This window comes from Mus pahari, chromosome 15, assembly GCF_900095145.1.
Source record: "Mus pahari chromosome 15, PAHARI_EIJ_v1.1, whole genome shotgun sequence".
NCBI lineage: Eukaryota > Metazoa > Chordata > Mammalia > Rodentia > Muridae > Mus > Mus pahari.
In genome coordinates, this window is record NC_034604.1 from 61,585,710 (window position 1) to 61,598,503 (window position 12,794).

Consider the following 12,794-nt stretch of genomic DNA (forward strand, 5'->3'; position numbering starts at 1 on the left):
GAGCAGGGCTTCACTCCTGAAAGGAAATCCTAAAGGGCTGAGTTAAGATCAGGTGTCCTGCATCACCAGCGTTCTGCCGGGAGGAAGCTATGAAGCTGCTCATCGTGGCATTTCATATCTTCCCTGGTAGGAAGCTTCAGGCAATGGCGCTGCCTCCCACCCAACTGCTTGTTTTGCTGGCTCTCCTGTGTTGGTGAAGGACTTGGTTCTGGAAGCTTGCAAACAGGCCTTTCATTCTTAGGGGTGTTTTGATTTATGCCCGGAACTGTGTTCAGGTGATTGGTGACTAATTAAGGTAGGGCTGACAAGAACCTTATAGACTTTTTCCTGGTGGAGGAAAAACGACCTCTAAATACTTAAGAATGGTTTTCATTACCGGAATGGACTTTCTAGGATACTATGGAGATTGATAAAAATTTGCTCCTTAATACGGTATGGAGCCTGCATGGTATATAGAAAAAGACGTAAGAAACACTGAAAACGTATTTCTTTACTTAGCCTCGAATACAAGTCTTTCCTAAGTGGTTATTAAAGTCATATCCAGCAGCTTTGGCCTCCCACACAGCTCTGACCCCTATGGCTCCTAGTTCTTTCAGCTGTTAAGCAATTAGCGCCAAGGTTGGATCTGAATACTCTCCCTGTCCTGCTGGCTGGGAGCTTTGTACCTGGGCCCTCTTTGGGGACACCTATCATCTTGTACCTCTGTTACTTTACTCAGTTCAGCACCCCTGTCTGGGCTCTCCCCCCTCCCCTGCACCTGCTCCCTGCTGTCAGATCTGAGAGCTCTTGTGAAGCCTCCTGCCATTGGGGTGTGAGGGTAGTGCCCCAAGAAACGAGATGGGAGGGATTAAGCTGTCTCTTCCACTTCCACTTCTGGCTCATAACCTTCTGTGAGTGGACATAATAACACATCTCAAACTAAGACAAAGTATGGGGTCATCATTTAAAGATTTACATTCCTCATCACCCCTCCTGTCGGTCTGTCTATGCATCCAATCATTTATCTCCCAACCTATCACTTAATTTCCAAACTTAATGTTAAGATAAAGGCTCTCAGTTTTGTTTTGTTTTTCCTTTCTCATCTGCCTATGCCTTTCTTTGGGTTTTGTAATTGCTAATTGACCTTTGAAGTCTTTGAGCATATTTATTGATCTACATGGATTCATGTGGTGGTTAAATATTATACTCATTTACATTTACATCTGCAAGTGTGGTCACCAGAAGCTTAAGTGTCTCCTCCCCCCTTCTCTATCACAGATGGACGAATGGGCAGGCACATTCATGTACCCCCCCTTACCCCCCAGCCCCAGCAGGCCTTCTGAATGTTTCTGTGTGGAGTTTGAGCTTTTGGCAAAGGTTATAGAGTGACGGATCACATGACTGACCACGCAGTTGTGGTTTTCTGTCTTCTAGGAGAGACAGAATTGCTCTCTTAAATGTACAATTTAATAAATATCAAGAACATCTGCATTATGTGCCTCATTAGCAACATAGCCATGCCTTCTGGGGAAGCAGACAGGCACACGTGAACATGTGAATCCCAGCATCGGTGGTCTCTGGAACGTGATTGGGGCACGCCTTCTCATACAAGTGTGAGTCTTAGAAGGCATAGGGACCGATTTGGTATCCTGACCCTCCTTTTGGAAAAGTGGTGGGCTTGCCTAGCTGGGAGCTCTGCAAACAGAGAAGCAGCATGGGGGTGATTAGTGTGTGCACTGTGGAGTGAGTAGGGCTGGTTCTGAGTCTAGAAGGAACTCAGATGGGGCAGCTGGCTCACGAGGGTGTCCACAGAACTCCCTCCAAGTCCTGCCATTCTTTTTTTTTTTTTTTAAAGCTTTATTTATTTATTATATATAAGTACACTGTAGCTGTCTTCAGACACTCCAGAAGAGGGAGTCAGATCTCGTTACAGATGGTCGTGAGCCACCATGTGGTTGCCGGGATTTGAACTCAGGACCTTTGGAAGAGCAGTCGGGTGCTCTTACCTGCTGAGCCATCTCACCAGCCCAAGTCCTGCCATTCTTGTGAATCTATTCATTACAGAGATAATGAGGGAGAGTTGAGATGAGACGGTCAGGGAGGGGGGCCGACTTTTTTCATACTGGGTGTAAGTTGGGTCAACTTTGGGGGCTGCCAGTAGGTTCGGCTGAATGTATCACAGCAGAAAATAAATCAATATTCACACAGGTTTTGCCAGATGTTTTCTTTAATGTGTATTATTGCCACCCCCACTTTTAAAATGTGAATCTGGGACTCAGGGGGATTAAGTCATGGGCCCAAGTCAACCCAGCTGCAGTGGACTTGAGCTTCCTTCCAGTTTTTGTGAATGTGTGTGTTGTATGGATACATACATGTATATGTTATATGGTTATACATGTATGTATGTCTGAATATTTACATGTGTGTGTTGTATGTATATATACATGTATATGTTATTTATACAACACATACAGGTATGTGTTGTACAAATATTTACATGTGTTGTATGTGTATATATATGTGTATGTGTATATATATATATATGTGTGTGTGTGTATATGTGTACATGTGTATGTGTGTACATATGTGAGTGTGTGTTGTATGGATATATATATATATATGAGTGTGTTGTGTGTATATATGTGTATATATATGTGTGTGTATGTATATGTGTATATGTGTGTATTGTATGGATATGTATGTGTTGTATGGATATGTATGTGTGTCTGTATTTGTATATATTATATATGTATATATGTATGTGTATATATATGTATGTGTGTATATATGTGTGCATGTTGTATGTATATATGTATATATGTATATATATATGTGTGTTATACATATATATGATGTGTATGTATATGTGTGTGTATATAGATGTATATGTGCATATAAGTGTATGTATATGTGTGTGTTGTATGGATACATATGTGTGTGAGTGTGCTTGCCTGTGTGAGTGAGTGTGTAGGCTTGAGGATGCCCTCCAGTGCTGAGGCTATGGACTTGGGTCAGCACATTGAGATTCTGAACTCAGGTCCTTCTGCATGTGCAGCAATCACTTTACCCACTGAGTGAGCTCACAGCTTCAGCCCATATCTTTGACCCCAACTCTTTCTCTATGTTACTATGGCCAAGAGATCCCCAGGGAATCTGGACAGCAATTTTCAACTGAGGAACAATAGACAGCATAGGTCATTTCTGCATCAAGTAAGATTTTTGAGGTTGACCTTGAAACCAATGTGTAAAATGCTCATCTCGAGTCTCATGGAATGGCGACCAGGGCTCAGAGCAGCTCTTACTCCTCTCTCTGTGGAGATGGCCTCTTCCTGGAATTACAAGGCAAGCACTGACAGGTGTAAGAGTGGATGCTCAAGAGAAATTAAAAATGCTTTGTTAAAAAACGGATTCAGTGTGAACAGAGATTGGCATGAAGGTTGGGTCCCAGTGTTTTGAGAGGCTAAAGTGCTTGACAATGAATGGTCAAATCAGATGACCCACATCACCAGAATCCACAGCCAAGCATTCACTGCAGAGTTAATGGTAGCCTGAGGAGGTCTGGATAGCCTGCAGCCATTTCTGACACCTCACTCCATCAGCTTTTGAAGGTGCTGAGACCCCTCTGCTCCGAGGTCCCTGGAATCTAGGGATGCACATACTGGTACATCTCGGCACTCTTGATTTTGGGACTCATCATGGTACGGGATGTCACTACTGGAGGCTGTGGTCAGGCCCTCCTAGGTGCCAGGCTAGCCGAGTATGGGCTACGGCAGGGCAGGAGAGCGAAGGAAATTCCATCAGTGGCAGAGGATTCTCTCATTTTGCCAATGACTTGGAAACTGGTCTCCAGGGGTTTCTTGTAGGGCAGGCCTGGTCCCAATCTGTCTTAGCTCTCTGTGACACTGATGTGACTGGGTTCAGACAAAGAAGTAGGTTCAGATAAGAATAATAGAAACAGTGACCACGGGACTTTGTGTACTACTTTCCTTAACTACTATCTTATGTAATCTCCTGGTTTACTTCTTCCCTTTATTACTTTGTCTTTGCTCTAAGAACTGACCATGATTTTTGGATGTACCTGGAATGACATAAAAGCAGGCTGGAGAGACATAAAGCGGCTACAGCTTCAGCACTGGCTGGAGTCATGTGATAATTTTGTCTAGTTGTTGTTCTTCTTTTTCAATCCTCCCTCCCTCCCTCCCTTGAGACCCTGTTGACTGACTGAGCTGGCTCCGTCAGGAAGACTTGCCCCTGACTTCGTAGTTAAATACAGATGCTTCTGTCTCGAAAAACCAAAAAAAAAAAAAAAAAAAAGAAAAAAAAAATACAGATGCTTCTTCTACTGTGATGGAGCCTTGGGCATCATAGCACAGGACCACTGGTTTCTCACCACCAGCCATCATCACGGAAGACTTGTACTGTGTATGGCTAGCCTTGGAAAAGACAAAGCCATAAAAGGGCTACAGTGTATCCTTTAGGATCATTGTGAAGTTGAAAGATTGTAAGTTGAACCCTTGTTAGGGCTTATCTGTCTTCTTAGGGACACTCCAAGCTAAGAAGCCGTTCCCCCCCCCCCCAAGGCTAGGTTAATTTTGTTATTGGTAGTCTGTAATTTCATATTTATACTTTTCCTCTTTTGAAAATTTCTAAAATAAAGTGAATATTCATTATACACGGATATAGGGATGGCGTGTGAAGAAGGAAAAATGATTTTGAATCGACTTAAGGCCCCTGTTTCAAACAGTCTTTTTTACGTTCCTTTGGCTTGTTTTATATACAGCAAACTGAGAGAATCCCTTAACCAAGGTTACATCTCAAAGAGAGCAAGCTGGCTGGAGTGGCCTTAGGAAGCTTGAGTGGCCATGCGCTAGAAAGGGTAGAGGCTTTTATGGCACACGGTGAGGACATGTGTCTCATATGCGTAGTGTGAACTTTCTTGTGCATTCTCTGTTTCATGTAGTTCTACATACATGCAATTTTATGCATTGTATGTCTGTCAGCATCTTACATCTCCACCCAGTCGTGCAATGAGCCGTAGCTTACATTCAGATGCTCTGGAATTTGTACCCGGATGGTGGCTGACTTTGGTTGGCCAGATGGGGGATTGAAGAGGGGGCAAGGAAGGGGCATCCAGCTTTTCTTTTTGCCAACTGTTTTTTTTTTTAATATATGCTAATTTTACCGCCTTGGTGTAAGGCTCTTTGGACCTTACTCTCTGTCCTAGTTTCTACCCTCAGTCCACCGCTGAGAGCTGTGGTTCCAGAAGGATAAAAATCCACCTTCTGGTCCTGTTCCCATGAGGGTCACAGTCGCTGTCTAGGAAGGAAAACTGTGACACTCTCTTCCTAGAGCTACCTGTTGGTTGGAGAGCGGGATCTGTATGCCTTGGGGTTGGAGGCAGCTGGATCTCCATGAGAGGATTAGTCTGGGCTGTCGAATCCCAGGAGAGAGCATTAGGCAGGTCCCTCTTGGGCTCCCGTCAGTATGGCTAGCATCATCAAGTCCTGGTTAGATAGTGCCTCATCATGTAATTTTGGCTGGCTTGGAACTTGCTGTGTAGACCAGGGTGGCCCCAAACTCACAGAGCTCCATCTTCTTCTGCCTCCAGAGTGCTGCTGTACCACTATGCCTGGCATAATCATTTTAGTTTTTGAGTTCAGGAGTAAGGATGTTTGGGCAGCAGAAAAAGAAAAATCATACTCTATTGAAAAGGTGGCATTTTAGTTAGATCGGGACGAGCCAGGCATATTGGTTACTTTTGTGCTGCTGTGACAGAAGACCCTGGTAAATCTTAAGTTAGGGAAGGACTGGCTCATTTTAGCTTAGAGTTATTGAGGGACCCGTCATGGTGGGGAAGGCATGGCGATAGGAACATGAGGCTGGTGTGGCAGTCAGGAAGCAGAGTGGCCACAGTTTATCCACACACAGGAGGCAGAGAGAAAGTTGGAGGTGCCACAGACTATAAAACCTCAAAACGTCTGCCCTCAATGATGTACTTCCTCCGGCAAAGCCCCAGGGGTTCCACCACCTCCCCTATACAGTGCTACCAAGTGGACACAAATGCCCAAATACGTGAACCCAATGGGGCCATTGCTCACTTAAACCACAACGACTGGTAAAATGGGTCCATACCGAACAGAGCACACAAACCATCGAACGCTGGTCCGTGACAACGACACGGTAGCTAGGGGGAAAGCCGCAGAGCAGAGGTTCTTGGACATTTTAGAGACGGTTGATGTGGGAAAAATGGGGTCAGGAGATTGGATTAGATATTTTTTCTATAATTGGATAAAATACCACCCTCAAAAGCAATTTATATATGAGAACATTTATTTTGGTTTACAGTTTCAGGGAGATAAGAGACCTTCGCAGTAGGGAGGCAGGGAGGCAGGTGTCTGGAACAGGAAGCCGAGAGACCACACCTCTAACCACAGGAAGCCGAGAGACCACACCTCTAACCACTTGCAGAGAGAAAGGGAGAGCCCTTAGTGGTGGGGGCAGAGAGGCAACAGGTGCTGGAGCAGGAAGCAGACTGTCCACATTTAGTCACACGGGAAACAGAGGGATTGGATTGGAAGTGGGGTCAAAGCTTGCTTGCTAGGACTTCCTCTAGCAAGGCACTGCCACCAAGAAGTTCCAGAAATTTCTCCCAACAGTGCCACCATCGGGCTACCAAGTATTCAAACACGCGCTTCGGAGAGCATGGTTGGTGGGCTGTGCGGTGCACCAGCTAGGGTGCACATAGAAGATGTGCCTTTTGAATATGCTCAGTCTATTCACACAAGCATCCCTTACAAGACCATACTATTAGAACAGTTATGGTAACCTCATCTAACCAGACATCTCACCCACTGAGGAATGGTCAGTAGGGCAGAAAATGCTGCAGGCTTCCAGGGGAGGTGCTTTGGGGAGCAGGCTCGACCTACACCTGCTCTGAGGTGCTCAGCTGTGGCAGGCTGGGAGGACGGCATCATTGGGAGTTCCAGAGGGTCCTTGAGGAGTCAGCCTGTGGCTGGTGCTCATGGATGGGCTCGTGTGAATTGAGCAACAGTGTTGGCACCTAAACAGTTGCCAAGCCAGAGTCACACAGTGGCCAGTCTCAGAGTACCCTTGCTGGTGTGGATGGGTCTAGAGGCTTGAGCAGCTCTGTCCCACAAGCATGGCAGTGCCACCCTCGGCTTACCCCTCAAAATCCCAGCGTTTCGTCTTGTTTAGCGAGCATCAGTTTTACGGTTTTAGGTTTTACAGCTTAGGGCTAGTTCATTAATATATCAGAATCACCTTGGGGTTGCGTCACTAGCATATGAGAGTCTGCCTTAGGCTTGGCTAATATTGAAGCTGCCTTGTGGCCGGCTCCTTAACACATCTTGCAAGCATGATTTTATTCCCATTCACACAAACTGCTTTCACTTATGTTCCTAATAGGAACCTAAGGAAGGGGGCACCATTTAAATCTCCACAGAGGAGACAGAGGGTGTTAGAGTCCTGGATAAATCAACAGCCACCAAAACCAACACCAGGACAAGTGACTTCTAGGTCTTTGGTCCCATGAACTCAAGAGAATGGGATTTAGAGAGCAGGAAGGTATGTTTAGGAAGGAATTTTATTATAGGATTTATAAATTGGGGCTTGAGAGAAGGGAAGAGAAAGGACTCCTGAATAGAAGGGGTGTGCCCCAGAGTTTGAGGTACCACTGAGCTGCTAGTCTAGGGGAGAAGAAGAGAGAAAGCCATGCCTTTTGAGTTGGGGACCAAGGAAGCAGTCACGTTCAGCGTCGGAGGTCTGCAAGCAGCTGCACAGTGGAGCGGGGCAGGGGTTAGAAGACTTCAGAGAATGAGAAAGCTTAGCCTATCGGGGAAAGCGCGCTTAAGCCTTTGGCAGGTGTCATGGCTAATCTTGGGTGTCAGCTTGGCACACCTGGGAAGAAAGCGCTGAAATCAGGAACTGCCATCATCAGATTGGCCCGTGACCACGCCTGTGGGGGTGCATTTTCTTGCTTTCTAATTATGTAGGAAGACCCAGCCCACCAAGGGCTGTACCGTCTCTAAGCAGGTGGCATGGACTGTGTAAGAGAGTTGGCGGTGAGCCTGGAAGCCAGGCTGGTGCAACAGTGCTCCTTGTGGTGTCCGTTTCAGCTGTAGGGTTGGTTCCCTTAGGCATGGACGGTAACTGTAAGCCAAATAAATAAACCCGTGCCTCCTCCCACAGCTGGATTTCCTCAGTGTTTATTACAGCAACAGAGACTCGAAGTGTGACATCGGGTGTCTGAAAAGAGAAAAAGGCAAAAATAAGTAAGTAAGTAAGTAAGTAAATAAATAAATAAATAAAAATAAAATAAAAAAGCTTTCTGAGTTAGAATTCAGAGAAGCAGCCAGACTTAAACATGGCAGAAGTTCCGCAAGCAGCTGCAGAGGGGGGAGGAACTTCTGGACGCTACATTATCTCACTATGGGGATAACTATTCTCCACTCCCAGTGGCTTTAGAATGTCTTCAGGTGAATTGGCTTTGTGATGGACAGGCCCAGCTGGGTCAACTCTTAAGGGAGGGGGTGATAGTATCCAATGTTCTAATCTTCGGAGCAGATCACACCCTTACAGGGCCAGCGGTGGTACTGAAATCCGGTTGTTTTGACCCGGAGGATGCAGCCTTCCTGTAACGAGCCTCAACAAAGCTCTCGTCTTGTCTTCTTCTCACATGGTATTTTAAACGCAAAGGCACAGAGGGCAGTAGTGATGTTTCCCTTTTGATGTTACAAGGGAATTGGAAAGCTATATCCAAAAACCAACCAGGAGAGAGGGCTCTATCCTTCAAGGCCCCCAAGGCTAACGGATCACTAGCTAGCTAACTAATATTTTCCCCTGTCCTAGTTAGGGTTTCTATTGCTGTGATGAAGCACCATGACTAAGGCAATTTGGGGAGGTAAAGGTTTATTTGGCTTATGCTTCCACCTCCGTAGTCCAATACTGAAGGAAGTCAGGACAGGAACTCAAACAGGGCAGGACCCTGGGGACAGGAACTGATGCAGTGGCCATGGAGGGGGTGCTGCTTACTGGCTTGTTCCTCATGGCTTGCTCAGTCTTTTTTCTCTTATAGAACCAAGACCAGGGGTGGCCCCATCCCCAGTGGGGTCAGCCCTTCCACGTCAATCACTAATTAAGAAAATGCCCCACAGGCTTGCCCACAGCCCAGTCCTATGGAGGCATCTTCTCAATTGAGGCTCCCTCCTCTCTGATGACTGTAGCCTGTGTCAGGTTGACATGGCACCTGCCAGCACACACCCTCTCTGAAATTGAAATCCTAAAGTCATTTAGGATCTGGGCTTTGTGTTATTCCGGCTATATCCAGCGTCTTTGCCATGAACTCTGCTCATTCTCAAGGTGTCTGCCTTAAAATGTCCTGGCCCGTCATCAAAACACAACTTCCTTTTGAAGAGAGGTGTGAAGTCTTTCACAAGTTCTCTGGGTCCTCAAGTGGATCGTGTGCCACAGTGGGTATCACGGTTTGGTGGGGACCTCTCAGGAGGTTCCCTTGTGTCCTGAAAAAAGGAATTGGACAGACACGTGGACTAGTAGTAAGCAAAGTGAGAGAACTCACAGGTTTATATTTTGAAGGGAGGGACAGTGGAGCAAGGAAGGGATTCAGGACCTCAGCTAGCAGCTGGTATATAGGGCTATACTTTCAGGATGGCTGTAAAACTGAAAAAAGAAATTCCTATATAAACTTTAAAAAAAAAATAAGATTGCTCTTTGACATTTTCATACTGCATAAAATGCATGCTAACTATTCTCTCACCCCACCAACTTCCCATTCTCCCCACGAATCTTTCCCATATATACATCATTTTTTTTGTTTTTTTGAAACATACACCCCTCCCTCTTTCATCACTAAGAAGTCTCATGAAGAAGAAAAAGAAAAAAGAAAAAAAAAATCTCCCTTCAGAAATTGCGAGGTTTATAGCAGACTTGCAGAGATAATGCAGGAAACCCTTGTTTTTCTGTGCACCCCACCCTTCTGATCCTAATGTCTTACCTAACCAGGTGTATTTGTCACAGTAAAAAAGTGTGCACTGAGGGTGAGCGCAGGTGTGATTAGATCTCATCTGTTTTCCCACGAGCCCCCCTTTTCTGTTCCTAGAGAAGTCTAGTACACCGCACCGCATCTAGTCACAGTGCTTGTTAGTTTTATGTCGACTTGATACAAGCTTGAGTCATGTGGGAAGGGAGCTATTGATGAAGAATATGCCTCCATAAGATTGGCCTATGGGCAAGTCTGTTGGGCATTTTTTTTTTTTTTTTTTAATTAGTGATTGATGTGGGAAAGCCCAACCCACTGTGGGTGGTGCCAACCCTGCATTGATGGTTCTGGGTTCTGTAAGAAGCCAGGCTGCACAGACCAAGAGGAGGAACAAGCCGGTAAACAGCACACCCCTGTGGTCTCTACTACAGTTCCTGCTGCCAGGTTAGTGTCTAGACTCCAGCCCTGACGTTATTTTGTGATGGATTATGATCAAGATACATAAGCTCAAATAAAGCCATTCTCCTCCAAATTGCTTTTTTTTGGTCATGGGGTTTCATCACAGCAGTGGAAACCCTAACTCAAGACAGTCATTGTACATCTTACTCTTTATACGACTTTATTTTCTGACTTCTCTCTGTTGTTAAAAACTTAGGCTCTCGAGAGAATCCGAGAGAGTCCCAGCAGATGTCTGTGAATCTGATGTCTTCTCCTATGTGAAGTATGGTTAATCTCACTTTTCTGCCCTAAGCAATTCACGCTTCTTCGTGAATCAAGGTGGCTAAAACAGTAGAATACTCTCCAAGTTTGGGTTTCCACTGCTGTTAACCTGGTGGCAGGAGCTGAAGCAGAGCCCACAGAGGGGTGCTGCACAGAGCGGTAAGCAGGGGGAGGGAGTTGTCAAGGTTGCAAGGTTGTGCCTGCTTGTAAGCTGAGGCATTGTCTGAGAACCATCGCCCTGATAACCTGCTTGAGTGGCTAAGTGGAAACACTTGACGCTGGGAATCGTGTCTGGTCTTCCTCCGTGGTCTGTTGTAGTTGCCAGGCCAAATGCTTCAGATGCAAGAGATGCCTCGTCAGGTTTGTTAGAAAACTCTCTTCAGCATCTTTATTCATCTCTGTGAGCCGATGGGTAGATTTAGTTATGCTTGGTGGTTGGGGATACCTCTCCAGCTCCACATAACCTCAGTGCTTTTAGAGATGCCGATGGGTAGATTTAGTTATGCTTGGTGGTTGGGGATACCTCTCCAGCTCCACATAACCTCAGTGCTTTTAGAGATGCCGATGGGTAGATTTAGTTATGCTTGGTGGTTGGGGATACCTCTCCAGCTCCACATAACCTCAGTGCTTTTAGAGATGCCGATGGGTAGATTTAGTTATGCTTGGTGGTTGGGGATACCTCTCCAGCTCCACATAACCTCAGTGCTTTTAGAGATGCCGATGGGTAGATTTAGTTATGCTTGGTGGTTGGGGATACCTCTCCAGCTCCACATAACCTCAGTGCTTTTAGAGATGCCGATGGGTAGATTTAGTTATGCTTGGTGGTTGGGGATACCTCTCCAGCTCCACATAACCTCAGTGCTTTTAGAGATGAGTGTTAGAGCCATTCTAAAGCGAATTGTCAAAGTGGTAAAGACTATCTTAGTCTACAGCCTGACCTTAGATGTCAGGGTCCTATACTGCGTCTGGAATGCTAAAGCTTTTAGGGTTTGCCTTTGAGTTGCACATTCTGCTCGCCTCAGAGGAGTTCCTATTTTTTTGTGTCTTGCTGGTTATTGGCGGCTCCTGGAAGCCTCTTAATAGGCCTCAGGTTTCCTTTGTTAAGCTGCTTCCCACCAGGCTGCCAGAGGCTTCGCCTGGTAGCCCCTTGGGATTGTTTTCATTTTAAGGAGCTGGTACCTTAAACAGAATTCAAATGCAGAGGTCCTTCTCACTGACCTTCAAAATATGTTAGTAGCTTACATGATAGTTTACTGTGGGTGACAAAACACACACACACACACACACACACACACACACACACACACACACAGTTATTTGTGTTTGCAGAGGATTTAGCTTCTCCAGCCAGCGTTAGAATGTCTCCCTGCCGTAAGTTCAGTTTTTTCATGAAAATGTGGCATTACTGCCAAGGCTTAAATGCATATACACATTTAATCCTTCAACACCGATGTACTATGCACGTTCTGCAGGTGCTAGGATTGGTGTAGGAAGCTTTCGGGAAGGGTCTTATGTCGGTTGTCTGACCTCAGATAGCCTTTGATATCTCCAGTAGTCATTATTAGGATAATTACAAGTAGAAACAAGGATCGAGAAGATGGGATGGACAGTTAGCCATGGAAGGGTGGACCCCTCGTCAGTGGGTCCTGACTGAGGTGTCTGGCTTGATAGGACTGTTGTTGTGAATGGCAAGGAGTCAGGAGCCAGGGTGAGAGATTAAAATGACATTAGTTTGTATTCACATCGTGAGCTCCCGTGTGGGCCATTTAGAAACAGGCACATTTGTCATTGCCCCTTGATGTCCAGAGTTGTTTCTGGGTAGGGCTAGTTGGCTGTGAGCTTCCTGAAGAGTAGACGCCCTGTTCCTAGAACAATATCCATACTGTCGCGCTGTTCTGTCCTGTTGATTTTGCATCTCGTACCTTTGCTAGTTTTCCGAACCACTGGCCATACCACAAGGCTTCATTGAACAGATGGCATGAGACAGACGCATGATCTTGGAAAACCGGGGCCCAGAGATCAAGGTACAGGCCTGCCTCACGCTTGGCACACATCTCCTGCTCCCAATTTGAAGCATTTT

At 45.8% G+C, this 12,794-nt stretch overlaps 1 protein-coding gene across 5 annotated transcripts in view; it reads left to right on the forward strand.

Annotated features, from left to right (window-relative positions):
- Ldlrad4 (low density lipoprotein receptor class A domain containing 4) overlaps positions 1-12,794 on the forward strand; it is a 311,621-nt gene that overhangs the window by 26,313 nt on the left and 272,514 nt on the right. Inside the window, exon 1 of one of the 5 annotated variants that reach the window (XM_029547070.1) lies at positions 10,401-10,438. The exons of the other annotated variants lie outside the window; for them this stretch is intronic. The gene's annotated coding sequence lies outside the window, so the exon portion shown is untranslated. Of the gene's footprint in view, positions 1-10,400; positions 10,439-12,794 lie in introns of those variants that run through there. 5 annotated transcript variants of the gene reach the window in all.